Raw genomic sequence first — 18272 nt, 5'->3', positions numbered from 1 at the left:
TGGACCCAACCAACTAGATGGCTTACAGAACCCGAGCGTTCATCAACGAATTAACCAAAGCCCTCCACCGGACCCTGTCCTGGGCCAACAAAATCCAGTCTCCTTCAACTCCTATCTCCCATAGATCCCGCCTGAGATTATCCTCCCATCTACGTCTAGGTCTCCCCAGCGGTCTCTTCCCCTCAGGCTTCCCAAATAGTGGACCCAACCAACTAGATGGCTTACAGAACCCGAGCGTTCATCAACGAATTAACCAAAGCCCTCCACCGGACCCTGTCCTGGGCCAACAAAATCCAGTCTCCTTCGACTCCCATCTCCCATAGATCCCGCCTGACATCCTCCCATCTACGTCTAGGTCTCCCCAGGGGTCTCTTCCCCTCAGGTTTCCCAACCAATACCCTGTGCACACCTCTTGTCCCATCCATGCGCGCTACATGTCCCGCCCATCTCACTCTTCTCGACTTAATCACCCTCACAATACTGGGGGAGCAGTACAGATTTTTAAGCTCGTCATTGTGCAGTTTTCTCCACGCCCCATCGTCTTCCCTCTTAGGCCCAAATATCCTCCTCAACACCCGATTCTCAAACACCTGCAATCTGTGTTCCTCCCTCTGAGTGAGAGACCATGTTTCGCACCCATACAAAACAACAGGCAAAATTGTTTTTTATACTTTAATTTTCAGGTTCTTAGAAATCAGACGGGAAGACAAAATATTTTGAACTGAGAAGTAGCAAGCATTTCCAGAATTTAATCTCCTAACTTCCTCATGAGTGTCATTTTGATTTGTTATTGTTGTTCTCAAATATTTGAACTTTGTAACCCTTTCAAAGGATTTATTAGCTACCCTAAGATAATTCTGCCCGCCTGTCTGCTGACGACGAGATACTAACATGTACTTAGATTTTTCTGAATTCACTTCTAGCCCCACCTGTCTACTAGCCTCTAGTAAAACTTCTGCGTTCCTCTTTATTGCATTCATATCGTCCCCCAATAAATTAACATCATCAGCATATGCCAATAGCTGACAGAATGAATTCAGGTTATGTATATATTAATAAATTTCCCGCCAAGAACAAGGGGAAATGCAGAGTAGTTAATACACAGTCAGTATTGCCCCGTAAGACCCAAAATCCCCCAACTTCATTGCCATGGCAACAGTTATTAGAAGATACACCATTCATAAATATTTCCCCATAGGGCATTTAGATATACAGAAGTATTTACAAAAACAAATGAAATTAAAACTGCGCGTCAGTATACGAAGACAAATTCTTTTTGTCACTTCCAGCTGGTAACATATTTAAAGTAAATTTCCAAGAAATATGCGCTTAGTGAGATATTTTTAATACAGTGTTCGTCTTTCTTTCTTTCTCCCTCCTCCCCGTTTCGAACGGGGGTGAGATCAAAGCTGATGGCGTACAGTAACTAATGGAATGAACTGACGTCCTGTCCCTGGCGTGTCTCCAGAACTGAGCCATCCTCCATCTCAAAAATGTATACCTGGACCTTAGCCACAGACGCACAACAAACCACCTCAGTTCTTGCTGTGTTACGTAAAGCAGTGCCTAGGATCGTGTTTCCTGCCTTTATGCGATGTAATTTACTGACTGAATTACCCATATTCCGCTCAAGTTATTATTTTTTTTTTAAATGTAGCTTTTCCTTCGGTCGTTTGTTCATTGCTGCGTGAACCACCGGTCGCAGATATGCGTCTCCCCTCGTCTCCGCAAGTCTGCCAGCAAAACTTGGCCTTCCTACAGCGATAATCTAGTCTGAGCTCATTATAGGAGAATTTTTAACCCACTTTCCTTCGTTAATGGAAAAAAAATAGGTTTATTAGAACTTCCATTCTATCTGGGAGTGTCTCGATCTTTTATCTTTTCAACCATTTCACCGATTGCCACGAAACTTGGCATTTTAACATCGATCAGTCGGATTTTGTAATTATATTCATTATCTAGCATGGTATATGCGCAAACTTCTGAGGTGGGAACGCCACTTAATATAGATTGGGTAAATATATTCGAATAATATACAGTTTTTTTAATACGAAACAACAACATGGCTTCCTTGCGAAATTTTTGTTCTTTTAGCTAGTCATTGGCATTAGGCGAGTGAACTTCATTGCGGATTTATATAGTTAAAAGTATACATTTTGTAAGAAATATTGTTTGTAACTCAACAATTATAAACATGGCGATGGCGCGAAACTTAGAATTTAGATCCGATAAATTTGTCATGGATAGAAACTGCGCTTAAATAATAAGTGACTCAGAAGTTCCTAGTTCGCGTCTAATATCTTCATTTCTTATATGATCTGTTCTTTTATATGGAAAATGCCAAATTTTCAAATTTAATTTTTAATACGTACCAAAACACATATGTGGGCATAGGAAGGCAGACCAGAAGATGGCTATAAAGTAAGAAATGGGCAAATCCATTAAGTGAAAGAGACGAGAAAAATTCAAGAATAAAGCAGTAATTCTGACCCCAGAAAGTTTTCATAGATGGGTTATAAATATGCATGATGAGGGTCGTGTGATGTCTCCACCTATTCATTGTGCTGCTTCGCCTTTCCGACATGTTTATCTCCAGCTAACCGACGTGTCATTGACATTTATTTAATCCATGACACATCCTGTTCCCCATTACATATTTTCGCAATTGGGAATTTCAAGTACAAAACGCACGCTTACCCCTGAAGTTTCTGCTGTATACAGTTGGTACACTGTAGTGGTGGGGAGACAGCAAATAAGAGGGAATATGTTGGTATTTAAACCCAATTTATTGTCATAAATTGTTTTTTTTGGGGGGGGGGGTTCGAAATGAATTAACTTTGTGGCGTATGCATTTCTTGAAACGTCTACATTAGAAAGTGTTGCTAAGGAACACAGCGATGTTTAGGTTATGTTAGGTTTGGTTAGGTTGGGTAAGTTAACTTTATGATAGATAAGGTTGTGTTGTTTTTACGATGGGTTGAGTTGCCCTGGAGAATTTCTATCGTGTTAATCTAGTGGTCGTGGGGATGTCCTGGAGAATTCCAGGGAAAGTTCTGAAGAAATCCTGGAAAAGTCCTAGTTTAGTGCCAGAGAATTCCTGGAGACGTTATGCGGAAATTTTTTGTCATGGAGAATTGCTGGAAAATTACTGGAGAAGTCCTGGAAGGTTATTTGGAAGTCCTTAAGCGGTGGTGGGTTTGATCCAATGCTGTTCAGTTATTTTGGATTCGATTATGTTTGATTGGCGTATGTTACATTGGATTAGGTTAGGTTAGGTTAGGTTGTTATGTTAGGGTAGGTTAGGTTTACTTAGGTTAGGTAACTTAATTTTATGTTAGATAAGGTTGTGTTGTTTTACGATGGGTTGGGTTGTCCTGGAGAATTTCTATCGTGTTCATCTAGTGGTCGTGGGGATGTCCTGGAGAAGTGCTTGATAATCCTGGAGAATTCCAGGGAAAATTCTGAAGAAATCCTGGAAAAGTCCTAGAGTGTTGCTGGAGAAGTTCTGGGGAGGTTATACGGAAGTTCTTTGGTCATGAAATAGTGCTGGAGAAATCCTGGAAATTTATGTGGAAGTGTGTAAGCGGTGGTGGGTTTGATCATTATTTTATTTTGAATTGGTTTAAGTTTGGTTGGGATAAGTTTCATTGGATTAGATTGCGCTTTTGGCTAGATTGGCTAGTGTTTACCACTCCTTCGTGTACAGGGGCCCTGGTTCAAATCTCAGCCCGAAGCTCGGCTGTCCTATCCCTAAGTAAATGCTGGGATAGCGTCTTAAATTAAGCCACGGTCGCTTCCACCCGCATCGAAATATATTTCCTCTTTTCTTTTAATATGCATTAATTTTTCCTTCAGGAATTACAGGCTTTTTGACAGTGTAATTTCGTAATGACACGTGGTTGTTGCGGGTTCATTGATGAGTCAGGTTTGGGTTGGACACTCTCCATTGTTTGCGTTATATGTGTACCTACCCTTCGTGCTTTGACAGGCCGTCAGAGGAGGCACTTCGTATTTAATAAGAATGGACAGTGTCCAACATAAACTTTTCACGTAATTAACTCAGTTACTCAACAGGTTTAAATACATGCACATGGCCGGTCGTCAACTGTCATTTCTGCCTGTTTTCCTTTTTTATAAGTTAGGATGGGCTTGTCCTCGCATCCCCCTGTTTGTTTCTTCTCTCTAATAACATTTGAACAAATTGATGGATTTTCATGAAACTTAGTATGAACTGCATTTCTAATTCCGTTCAATCAGTAATAATAAAGTGAGTGAGGAAAATGTTTGTGTGTGTTGTTCTGAAGTGGCGATGATATTATTCCCTAAATATTCATGAGCCGAAACCATCACTTAAACTCTTTAAAACAAATTCTAAAAGCTATAATTTCTTCTGCTGAATAGTTTAATTACAAGTTTATATTTTCAGAGTAAGGAGTGGCTTTATTTGTATTAAGTAGTGGATATTATGTTATTGTTGATAGCTTTAATTTCCCGCTTATTTAAACAGATTAATTTATTTACTAATTATAAAATTCAGTTGTCACTGTTCATAATTAATAATATTGCATATTTACATTGTTTTTAATTTATCTCGTAGAACCTTAGCGTTACGTATCAACGTGTTACGATTTTAACATTTAAAATGTTGAATCCAAAATCTGTATTGACCGATGTTCACATAAAATTCCACCTGACTCCATCGCTTCATTATTTGTTGCTATCAAATGGAAAGGTAAACATATTTTTAGGGTGAGAGCAATTTTTTAAGTTGGATTACGTTAGGTTAGAGGGTAGAGTAGTTGGGTTAAGTTAGGTTGCGATAGGTTGGGTTAGGATTAGCTGGGTTAGGTTAGGTTAGGCTAGTTAGGTTAGGTTGGGTTGTTTTATGATAGGATAGGCCGTGTATACTGATCAGTATCCACTCTCTCCCCCCGGCGCCATGACAATTTTCATCGCTATGTTGGCACCGTCGGTTTTTAGTAATCCCGAGACATATCTCGTATATTTTGATACTTCGAGGGTGTCGCGACGCCTGGCGTCGAATATCTTTTATCGTGCCCAGTGTTATTGCAAGGTATTCATTCATAGTTCTGGCGTGTTGAGATGGCGCAACGAAGACTTTGTCATTCCATCGTCATGATGTTACAGAATGTAACATCGGCATCTTAGCCGCCATGACAACCTAAAATCTCATATAAAATGAAGTTCGCCTTGTAACTTTAGTGCAAAACTTCTTATACAGATCTGCAAATGCAAGTTCCCAGATTTTGCGTTCACTTAATGAGCTTTATGAAAAAAAAAGAAGCTTAATTATTTAAGTAAACGTATTATTTTAGATGATGATGCTCATCTGAGTTTTGGCGCCTATTGGTAGATGTCAACGTTTCGGATGCTGCATCTTCAGGGCTAAAATTGCAATGCTGGGAAATGGAAGTGGCTTGAAAGATCGGAAACAAGCACATACCAAATTCATTTGTTCCCTTCGATAGACCCTAGAAACGGCCGAATTCTTCTCTACATAGTCCCTCCCTCTGTGACACCTGCTGGTCGGAGACTCCCTGTTCGCCCGGAACTTTCTCTCATTCCACGTTCATGAGTAGCCCACTACCTCAGTCTTCCATTCCTCTAAGCTTATATAAATTCGTCCATTCTCGACCATCGCCACTTACGGCTTGAAGATGGAGACTGCATATTTTTTTCTTACGAAACGTTGGCATCTACTCACAAAACCCAGAAGAACATTATCCTCACCGCCGTGAATATCTGAAATGTCACATTTTATTTGGATTAAGAGATACAAATAATAATGAGCTATAAATGGCTGGACTTGGCGAGTTGTAATGATTCGAGGCTTACGTGTCTAGTTATTAAATTGTGTTTCAGTGCGTGATGAAATTATACTCGCTCTAGGCAATGACGTGGTTAGTGCTTAAAACGTTCTCATTGCTGTATCAATATCCATTGCTCTTTGCAGTTCGTTATATCCTTTATACTCCTACGTAAAGTTTTGTACCAGGCGCTAAGTGTATTTGACGCTAAATGTAAACAAATGGAAATAAATAGCGGACTTCAAAAGATTATGATTGTCGGCCAGATGTAGGTAAATCATAATGCAGTGAAGGGTTAACTCGTAGCAAACATTCGTTTCGTGTTCAAAAATATTGCATGACATCCTTCCTGAGTTTTTTCCTTCTCGCCATAAACATGACGCGAAATAACTGGATCAGATTTTGTACACATTAAAAGTTTATTGAGCATCTGGAATGATTTATGTGTGGCAGTAAAGAACCCAGGATGTTTGAGAATCACAGGACTACAGTACAGGGGTTACTTGGTTCTAAGATCTTGGGGCTTGGCCGCTCGGATGCTGGGATCGTCGGTTCGAATTCTGCTGGAGGCGTGGATTTCTTGTCTTTGTTTTTATGTGTCGTTTTGTTCTGTGCCGGCGAAGTCTTGCGACAGATCTACCCCCACCCTCACCTCTCCGTCCAGAAACTCATCCAAATTTCGAAAAAAAAAAAATCAAAATCTTGACAAAAAAAATTTTCCCACTGAGTAGTTAAATAACCCCACAAAACAATCTCTGCACTATGGGTTTGATTATGTTTAAATTAAATTAAACATTAACGCTTCTTATGGATTTCTGAGAATGATTCGTGTTTCGGCATGGCTGAAACCGACATTTTGTTGCTTTAAGTCAGATGTTTACGTGGTTGTTCGAGGACAGGGATGCTGTAAAACCCTGAGCGAAACAGAATCTGGAAGAGACTGGCTGTTCGGGTATTATTAGAACTGATACGTTGTCAGTCAAGTGTCTGAGCTGTTCCAACGCCGAAACAATCACAAGATTCCGCTAGGTTTTATTCACAGGACCACGCAGCACAAAACTATGCGAGATCTTCATTCTCTAATGTAGCGAATATTATGAAGATTGTATTTCATAACCAGCCACTGTGAGCTTTCAACCTCTCTCTCTGACACGTAATTTGATGTTTTATTGCTTTTATTGATTTTTCACTCGTTCCGGACGAACAAGCGAGTGGGTTTTTTTAGCTCTGAATATATTTAAGATTGAACGACAATAATTGAGTGACTGCCACAGATTTTCTCCTCATGGATTCTGTATGCCTTGTAGTCAAGTCAGCGATGTAAGTGACCAGATCATGCCTGACGACGAAAGGTCGTAAGTGATTGGACCGTGGTTTTCTGCCCCCTCCCCCCCCATAATATCTATCCCGGTGTTTTTAAAAATCACGAAAACACAGGTTAGCCGATGTTGGTAGAGAGAGCGAAACACGTGTCTTCCAAGTATATTAAGTGTTGTCTGTTCAGGATTTGTGTGGAGCGATATCATATTGACTACCTATTGAAATTTGTCTACACTGTCGCGCTGCCTGGGCTCGTGAAACCGTCCACATTGACAGACGTACACGAACATTCTGGACCCCCCCCCCCTTTTAGACGAACCCCGGGAAAGGGCCTTTCAACGTCATTGTGTGGGGGTCGTCGTGTGATCGTCCTTCCATGTCTACGTTTACTTACGCTCGGTACACATTCTGAATACTTTTGCTCAGTTATTCCTGTCGATGAAACCACTCGATCGATCCAGAGACCTTGTATCTGTTGCTGAAACAGAGAACTGCGCTCATTTCCGTATCATAATTTGTCGTCTATTTTTCTCCTCTTGACACTGTATATTTATAATCTGTGTGGTTCTGACGTCATCCATATCATAACACCGTTGTCGTCAATTGGACGTCATATCCACGTGGAAGCAGGCCCTCCAGTTGTCGTGACAGCGCTGCTAATAGAAACATCTCATTTTATCTCTCGTTCAGGAATTAGATCAATTTTTTCCTTTTTCACTGTTTACGTAACAGAGTTCGCAGAAAGTTACTTATGAGACCAGACAGGTGATACCATACTTTTGTAGTCAGACAGGAATTTTCCTCCGAAATTTGTGGGTTAACCCCACGTGCTTTATTGAAATAAATAGTTGTCAGCAGGTTATAAACGAACTTTAAACATTATTCTTTCATCCGTATCTCCTTCACCTCATGGGGCACTTCTCCGTGCGACGTATAGATTAATGATCTACAAACAGCGGGAAGAAATTAACAATGTTTGGATCAGAGAGGTACCTGGTGTTTTAAATTATGTTGTTGACGTACAAGATGTGCGCGGTTTGTATCACCTCAAAGATATGCGTTATATGCGGACTATATGTATTCAGTATCCCAGAATATGTTCCTCTCACGAACAGGTACACGAATAATGGAAAACTGTAAAAGGAAAACGCCTTCAAAATGGTGAAAATGACTGTCCGCTGTGATGCGACGCTCGGCGTCGGTTTTTTCTTGAGGATTCGATATCATCTGGGACCTTTTTGCTGTCAATTTTAAGTTATTTGCAGGCGTCGTAAGTATGAGCGTGCGACGCCGGGCGTCGATTTTCTAAAATCGCTCCATATAGTATCATAATTGTCTTAGAATCGTTCCTGCGTTCTTGCGGTGGCGTCGAAATGGCAGGCGTCGCGACGCTTGGCGTCGGTATTCTGGTATGTCTCCAGTTCAATCATGAGACTTTTCCGCAGTAAATTTGGCGTCTCTTGAGGGCATCGTGATGTTCGGCGTCGCGACGCTTGGCCAATAGAAGACAGCAGAGGAGAGAGAAAGAAAGTGAAAGGGGGGTTTTTGTGATGTACGTTAGGTTAGGTTAGGTGAGGTTAGGTGAGGTGAGGTTAGGTAAGGTCAGGTTGGGTTAGGTTAGGTTGGGTTTGACTATTTTAGGTTAGGTTAGTTTGGGTCGCCGTCTTTGGTAAAATTTCGTCCTTCGAAAGCGTCGCTACCTTTGGCGTCGTTTTTCTAATATTTAGATCGTCATATCATAGTTATATGCCTCTTTTGGCGTCTTTTGATGGTGTCACTAGGCGTCGCGACGTTCGGCGTCGGTTTTTTCCTTGAGGATTCGAAATCATCTGGGACCTTTTTGCTGTCAATTTTAAGTTATTTGCAGGCGTCGTAAGTATGAGCGTCGCGACGGGTCGATTTTTGGAAAAGTAATTGAAAATACCGAAAAAAGAAAATATACCAAATGTTAATAGTGGGAGTCTTGAACACAGTCTATTACGCCATATGTCTTTTGGTACAGAAACTACAATTGAAGGGCAACACATAAAAATATTCTTAAACCGCTTAAATGTTGTAAGGTAATCAAATTTTCTGGCCCCCACTCCCCCGAAAAAATTCCTGGTGGCGTCAATCAATGCGTAGGATATACATCCTTTGAAACCGCGCATGATGGCCCCAAAACTTGGGTTTCCGTAGATATTTTGGTTTCATTTAATTTTTTTTTCTATACTAAACATCATAAAGTAAAAGAACATTAATAGAAGACTGTGTTATTAATATCCGAGAAAATTTGTGGACTGGACTGGATTTCTTCCCGGGCAGAGAGTAACAAATTACTTTGTGTTTCAGTATTCATTATAAATAGAACGGTTCAAGTAAAATTGTGGACAGCGTTGAGATTCGTCTTCTGTTTCTTTGTTGTGTTGAGTCATTGAGAATTTGTAAGTTACCTCCATAAATTTTAGCGTAAATTTAATCTAAATCCTTTCTGAAATCTCTTTTACGTTAAGCACACGGACAACGGACAAACATGACCACTTCCGTATGATTTCACTTCATGTGACCTTTTAAAGAACTTAAGATAATATTAAAATAATTGTGTTGTATTTTGTTTTCCCAGTGTTTGTTTTGGGGGGAAAAAATCACCGAGTTCTCCACGTCGAACTATTTTATAGAAACGATACGAGATTGTGATTCAGTCTAATCTCATCACTTCCTCACACACGTGACAGTAATTTAATATCAGTGCTGGGATACGCCTGGCTTAAACTTGAAATTCCGTAGTGGCATCAAAGATGATGGGATCACAGAGCTCTAAACACACGTGGGGCTCAGAAATAAATCCAGTTCCGGCTTATATCAGGCCTCACAGCTGTCTCAGTTTGCTGTAGGCAAGTTTCAGTTACTGAATGGGCAAGTCTTTCATGGTACAGTCGCCCTACTGAATTCAGCGTCACTGCTGTCCATACTAATGATCATAATGTTATCGTACCCGAAATCAGCAACAATAATTATGTAGAATGAATTTAATTCTTATGAATATTACGTGTATAAAGATACGTTACTGATTCTCTACGTCCGATTTGGACCCGAGGGCTTACTGTACGTTTATGGAACCTGGTAACATTACAAACTTACAACATGGAGCATGTTTTATGGCAGGTTTAGACGTAACTCAGTTCCTTCTTGTTTTGGCTATGAACAGTGCCTTTCCACAGGTTGGAACTCTGTTGATTAACAGACAAAAGACTGATGCATTGTGCACTCTGTTCAGGTCTCTCTGTAAGACAGCTCCCAAGTGCTGAGTAAACTTCTGGGCCCTTGACGAAGGGCGCAGAGTAGCACAGTAATAAAATAACATTGCAGCTAAATACTGTAGAAGCCAGGGAAAAGACCGGGTTGCCCCAGGGGCGGCTCGTTCATGTTAACTTTGTTAGCCGAGTTAGAATGGCTAACACGACGCTGGGTTACTGACGTACTTTGCCACAAGATCGATCTGTAATCACTACCTGAGATCAAAATATGACCTGTCCCATTTTATTTATGAGATCCACATTTATATTTGTACTTTTGATTAACCGATAGTCCCTTAATCATAAACATTTCAAATTCGTAATTAAGTAAGACGATCTGAAACAAGGAAAGAAGGTGAAGTTCCAGGAATTAAAACGAGAAGCTGAGAATAGGGAAAACTGGAGAGTTCTTTTTGGGCAGAGCAATGGACCTGTCGTAAGACAGAACACTGAATAATAATAATAATAATAATAATTAAGTAAATTGATAATTTTATATCTTCCAGGGGCATGTTGGCTCGGTTGATGATTAAGTGGTTACAGCTTCTCAAAGCATTTGTTTCAAAATCGACTAATGGGCTTATATACTTTATTGCATACAGTATATTATTAAAATTGATAAAGAGAAATGAAAATATATGACCGCATATTTTTTTTAAATTAAAGTTTGTGTAATCAACTTTTATAAACAAATTAATTTTTCTTGGGGTTTGAAAACCGAAATAGACTGTAGGCTTTCATTAATTAAGTTGAAAACTTGAATAAGTTCAATACTACATGTCCGCACTCTGCACAGAGCTAAAAATATTGTGCGATGTACGAACTATTTAAAGACTTGCATTGCACTTTATGTAACACCTAGTGAGAAAGAGGCAAGTATTGGAGTTAAATTAAGCTAGTAAGATTCTTGCTGTATTATCCGCCATTGAGCATTGTGTAGCGACGCTTCGCATTCAAACATCTACAAGAGTTTTAAAATTTTATTTCACAATAGTTTTCTTTGGCCGAATGTTTGTCTGTCTGAAACAGGGTCGACGAAATTCGCTGCGGAGGGATTTAAAAAATAAGCAGGTCATGGTCCTTTTTTTTTAGAATTTAAACCCAGTGCGTTAATTCCGACCTTCTGGCCTAAATATAACAAAGCTAGGAAAGAATTAATTACGTAACTTTACTATTATTAATATCCTAGCAGGTGTGACGGTTCACGTCGCCTTTGGGTGAAGAAAGGGACAAAGGTGAATTAGGTTAGAATAATGGGGCAGATCACTCTGTCGCTTGAACGTGACACGAACTTTGCTTCTGTATGTGAATCTGTTAAACCATATGTTTTAATAATCTGCCTGGGATTCGAGTTCTGTTCTTTAGTTTTGTGTGCTAAATACACACGAATTCTTCCTAAAAATGCTTTAATTAGGTCTAAGCTAGAGTATACCTCTTTCGTACGGAATAATTTTGTATTTGCAGACCCAAGTAAAATAGAAATTATACAAAGAAAGTATGTCAGTTTGTGTTATTATGTTATGGCTCCTTTCGGATTAATATCTTACGCAAATGTGATTTAATATTGAGTTCTTATCATTCTAGAACATCTAGAATCATTCTAAAATTTCTTGTCAGATCTTTAAAGCTTAGTGGTAAACATTTATCCCAGTTGCTTGACAATCAAAAAATCTGCGTTCTTGTATGTTTCGTAAATCCTAAGTGGAAAAATCCATAATTTCATTAAAGAGCATTAACGTGTTGATCTTCGTAATGGTGAAGTGCTGTGTTTTCTTCGCGGTACGGACTGACTTATAAAATTATAGCACTGTGCCGGCAGTGCTTCTGAGAATGAGATTCGAGAAACGTTGAAATGACCTCACTTTATCATCATTATAATCATTATTTATAGTCTCATTATTATACTGGTATTTACCAAGTAGGTAATGGTCGGTGTATTTTTATAACAACACGCACACGTGTAGACCCACATTACAAACACGTATATATCAGATTTTACGATTTCACAGCGATGAAGGTCCAGATTATGGTGATACCATGTAATCTTGTAGGTGGTTACTCAGAAGGCCACACACAATTTGTACATTATTTACAGGTTTAAGGGGCAAGTTTGTCACATAAAATTTCAGTCGAAACAAACAAATTTCTTAATTCTCATTCATGTTTATCTTATATGCGGACACTTAAAAATATCCCCTGAGAACTACAGGGTATTCCAATAGTTAAGAATGTACGGAGCTCGTCCTCCACAAGCCCAATGCGTTTTCATGGCGCACTGAAAAGTATATCTGTATTTATTTCGGTCGTGCACTTGTTTGTAATTCATTCTATTGTTGGTATCTGGCGACATTCCAGAATTAAAAATATCCTGAGCTAGTTTCGGCCTCATCCGTTCTTCATGGTTTCCGATTCTGTATTCCACAGAAATTTCGGTGTTCATAATGGCTCCATTGTACCTAGTAGTAGATTTGTTTTTTGCAGAGTGTCGAGTTCTGTAGTTAGAGATGCGTAGTTAGCAACTGATAGACATTTATGAAGAAGTAAAGCATAAACACTGTCAGAGAGACGTCTCCGAGTTGTCAGAATTCGCCTTCGCGGTGTCCGAGATCGACTGACGAACTAACTGACTTTCTGTTAGTGCAACGTCAGATTAAACGCTGATAATACAAGATGCCGCCATTACTCGTGTGTTCAGTCAGTTCATTACACTGAACGCTTATGTTGTTATCTGTCACCATTTCTTTAGTAGCCACTGATCAAGATGGTTTTCCAAAAGTCGTGTTTTCGTTCCTCGTTTTCCAGTGTTTGCTCTACATGTTCAGCCCATCGTAACTTCATTGTCTGTATGCAATTACTGCTCTTTGCCAGTTACTTAATCTCTTTCAGATCTGATATTTTCATTCAGGACCCTGTTTTAAGCGGAGCTAGGACCGCATATACCTCAAAATCTTTGTCTTCCAGCGTCGTGTTACATTTCGTAACGTGTCTCATCTTTGCAAAATTCTAAATCTTCTGTCGTCGTCCGGATGTGAGGCGTCGCGACGCTCGGCTTCGGATTTCTAGGATTTTGTTGTTTGATGTAAATTAGGTTGTGTCTGGTTAGCCTGCTTACATTTTGCTACGTTAGCTTTTATTAGGAAAAGTTAGGTTGGACAAAATTAGGTTTATGTGGGTTAGAGTGAGAAATAAATGTTCGGAATTACTTTGAGACGCCAAGAGTTGTATTTCCAGCGTCATCGTCTTAGATTGCGTACGAATTTTCCTTATTGCTTTATTCATTGCCTTGTCTCGGCGTCGGGTTTCTGTCGACTTGTCGTGTGGCTTCCCAATGCTCGTATTCACTTTATTCGGAGTCTCGTTTCGGCGTCGGGACAATAGGTGTCGCTACGCTCAGCGCCATGTTCGCGAACGTAATACGTTATGTTAGTTCGTGTTTGGTTCTGTTGGTTTCGTTTCAGTTAGGTTGGGGTTTTTGAGTTTTGGTTGAGTTGTGTTAGGTTAGGGTAGGTTAGGTTAGGTTTGGTTAGGTTAGGTTAGATTTGGTTAGGTTAGGTTAGGTTTGGTTAGGTTAGGTTAGGTTTGGTTAGGTTAGGTTTGGTTAGGTTAGGTTAGGTTAGGTTTGGTTAGGTTAGGTTACGGCAATTTTGTATTGTTAGGTTGGATACGCGTTTACCCTGTAAATTAACGTCAGCTTAGACCAGTACCTGTGAAGTTTCCCATTAAATTCCAGTCCATCTGATTTATTTGGACTTTTCTAACGGGGTGCAATGCAAAACGAAGGTTAAAATCGATGTTAATAAATCATGTTGCCAGGCGACAGAACGTTCAGAGCTTGGAAGTCAGTGTTGTGAACTGTGTTGCTGAAATTCAGCTACAGATCTTGCCAGACCGAGAAGAAACACAGCTGTTATTGTGCCCGTTTACAACAGAGAATTACAGAACATAAAATGAAAGAGTTGAGTCAGGAGACTCTAGAACACAGCAGGAGTGTGAGCAGAGACAGACCAAAGGGAGTGACATGAAACTAGAGGTTGGTCCAACAACAACATCTTTGTACTGAACCATCAAAGGGCAGTTCTTATGAAAAGTGCTTTTGCGTGGGTGTGGATGGATACACGTCTCAGGCCGCGATGCAGTGAAATACACTTTTATGTAGAAACAAAGTAGCAAACAGTTTTCAGATTTCTGCTGCCAAAGAAATTGATATTACACAAAACTTGCTATAAAACGGGAAGATTTTATTGAAGTTCATGAGAACGAAGTCGATTCAAGTAGATTCGTTACATGCACAGAGTCTGTATTTAAAGAACAGTTTCGAACAAGATTTGGCAAAACTCTTTACTCAAGGCGAAGTAAAGATGAAGGCGGTATGTTCCTCCGAAACGTCGGTTGACCATCTGAAAGACCACGTGGCGTCACAGCCAAGGATAAAAAATTCATAATTCATAATGATCAGTAACAATCATTGATAATCTTCAGTCTCTACAGTTTTTATTAATATACATCTTTATCATAACATTTATGTATCTGCCTTTAAATATAATTTATTAATTTGAATTTGTGTTTTATCTTAGTGATAAAAGAAGCTAATGAAGGACAAAGTTAATGACATGTTTTTATCCTGTAGAATTTCAAGTTCTCACGGGGGCGAGTCAGAAGATGTCTGGCGGACGTTTACCGACGTTTCAGAGGTTCTTGTTATCTTCATCAGCGCAATTGCCCTGTACCTCTGAAACATCGGTAAATTTGTACTAGAATACAGCCGTCTTCAACGTTTATTATGTTTATGTACTTAAACATTTAACATACTTATGTAACAGTATGATCAAGACGGGTTGCTGTTGATAATTTATATATTTTGACTGTAAGCAGTACAGTTTGGATTGGCAAACACTGTAACAAATGACAGTCTTGACGACACTTATTAATTGATAAGTGGAGCATTTCCGTTCCTATGGTAACTGTGATTTACGACGCTCTCACATCTGAGTTGCAATAAAAATAAGATGTTTTCGAGAATCTTAACCAACACTTTGCGTTTTAAATAAGACGAACATAAATATACGTTTCACAGGGATGTATTGTGATTCTGACTTGATCCACACAATTTAATTCGCTAAAATTAGAACTTTAAACTGCCTGGTAGATTCATTGTCCTTGTTTTTCGTGAGAAATAACTTTCTTGGTTTATAAATAAACAGTTTAATGTGTCTTTGTTCTACTTTAACGTCGGCGTTGAATTGTCTTAAATTGGTGTCGCTGATTGTTTCAGTCTCCATAGGCCTTTGTTGTCAAATTATAGCTGCATAAAAGTAACTAGAAGGCTGCGTGCGGCCCTTGGTGACCGACAGAGTAAATAATGTGTAGACCCACGCCATTTAAGAGTTCTGCTTAATATACGATGACCATGTTAAGAAGACGCCATTTGGAAGATTTCTTGTTGTGAAGGTATAGATATTCCCCGTCTTTTATGGAATTCGAAGTATCAATACCGTGCTCACAAAAGCCTGCACCTGGCTTATTTTCTGAGCCATATGAATCCAGTCCACACACACCCTTCCACCTCATCTACGTCTTGGTCTTCCAAGTGTGCGCTTTCTTCAGGCTTTCCGATCAAAATTTTATACAAATTCTCATCTATCTCGTACATGCTACATGTCTTTCCCATCTCATCTTTCTTTGTTTGATAAACCTAATAATATGTGGTGAAAAGTACAGATTATGAAACTCTTTTTTTATACAACTTTCTCCGGACTCCTGTTACTTCATCTTAGGTCCAAATATTATCTTCAACACTCTCAATCTTTGTTTATCCCTGAATTTGAGAGATGAAGTTCCAGTAACTCTAGATTTTGCCCACATATTGTATTAGTATGTTTTGTATGATTCTAAAAATAAACAGCGATTATTTCCTTAAACAGCGTTAACTAGTTGATCTTTGTAATGGTGAAGTGTTGTGTTTTCTTCGCGGTACGGACTGAATATTAAATGTTATTTGTACGAGCTTCGGCTTCAAATGGTCAACCAGTTGTTCTTTTTAATGGTGAAGTGCTGTGTTTTCTTTGCGGTACGGACGAAATTCTTTCTCTTCCATTCTGCAGGAGCTGCTCACGTGTATGTGCGCGTGTGTCGTCCCGTTAATTACGCTCTACAGGATATACCTCGATGAACACCGTTAATTGACAGGTAGAAAATGAGGGTTTGACTGTTATTGGAGGAATGTAAATGAGTGATTGAAATTTGTCGCTGAGTTACTGGTACAGTAGGCTGCAATCAGACTTTAATAATGGTTTAATTTGGATCAATCACTGATTCACTGCCACTGACAGACTGAAATAAAGACAGAACACCAGAAAATAGTTTTTTTTTGTACGGGGATCTGTTTGTATAATGTTGCATTTCGTTTTTGTTCTGTCGATAGAAGCCTTACTTACAATTGAGGATGGACTATCCAAAGCGCCAATTCTTCGCCAAGGTTTTTCTTAAAATAGAATGTAATGAACTGGTTTATACAGGGCGTTTTCAAAGCTGTGGCACAATACATCGGGAGGTTCTCATACAGGCCACTCGGAGCAGAATTTTTTTTTTTTTTTTCAGATTTGCCACCGTTTGCACTGTTGAAGATCTTCATGCCACATTCTATTTTAACCACTTTAATTATGGACACATTTAGATTTTACCTTCACGTAAAGTGAGTAGACGATATGTAGAATAAATATATGCGAAAATATAATTATTCCGACAAATTTCGGTGTAGATCCCCCAATATAACATATAACAAAACTCGTTTTAAGGTTTCGGAGATAAAACGTTCGAACGGACAGACACTATGCCCCTGTTATGCTTTAATTTTAAACATTTAGTGCAAAGAACGTGCAACAAATACGTAATTTGAGTGGAATATTTCTCGCAGTGCGCCTGCCTGAGTCCGAGGCCTGGGTAGAATGATTCCAAGTACTGGGGTACATTTGTAGTCCGGACGCGTTACGTAACTAGGTTTTGCCTGGTAACAAGTAAATTAAGTGTCTGCTTTGCAGGCGTCGGAAGATGGACAGGGCGTGTGGCAAGCCAGTTCTTGCGTTGTCTGCAAGTGTATTAATACAAGAAATCTAATTAAAGAGAGAGGCTTCAGCAGAGACAAGGGAACTGTGTGTCTTCCGTCCATTAACTACCTAACTACCTTCATGGAACAGAGTCCGTCTTGAGAAGCGGATAGCCGCTTAGCTAGTCAAGAAATTGGTCCGCGTTTCGTGAAATATGTAGGTTAATTTAAGTGTTCTTAGGGTCCATTTTAATATTATCATCCCTTCTATACCTGGGTTTTCTGAGAGGTATTTTCCCTTCAGGGTTTTTGGTAAGGATACCTCTCGGCCATTGTGGGCTTATAAAAAATGAAACGCGACGTTTTGTATGTTCTTCTGTCGTTATTTAAACAAACGAAAGAGGTCTCTGCCAGTAATTTTGGAACTGTTCTAAAAATCTTTCGCCGAGACCTTTGTTGCATTTCTGAGCACCTAAATTTCACGTGCTGTACCGTTACACTAATTACGTTCTCATCAGTTTAAGTAAGAGCTGGCCAGCGTGCAGTTGCGTGATTAATCCTCCCTAACAGCTGGGTAGCAGCTAGCATGAGCCGGGGATTGGCGCTATATTTGGGGCAGACAGTGGTGTTCCACTTGGCGCTCCACCGCTGCTCAGCCTATTTTTAAGTTTCTGCCTCGGAACTGTGTAGTTGCCTTATAAATGTCATTCTATGGGCTCCGTCGAAAAGCCACCCAGTTCCATTGTTTTCTAGAAATTAGATCCGCGAGGATACGTGGACAGTGCATGTAGCATGCAGTAGTGCTAT

This window comes from Zootermopsis nevadensis, unplaced genomic scaffold (genome assembly GCF_977971745.1).
Source record: "Zootermopsis nevadensis isolate Lab colony 2312 unplaced genomic scaffold, Znev_1.0 Znev_ptg000015l, whole genome shotgun sequence".
Lineage (NCBI taxonomy): Eukaryota > Metazoa > Arthropoda > Insecta > Blattodea > Termopsidae > Zootermopsis > Zootermopsis nevadensis.
Note: the sequence above shows the minus strand (reverse complement) of the source record.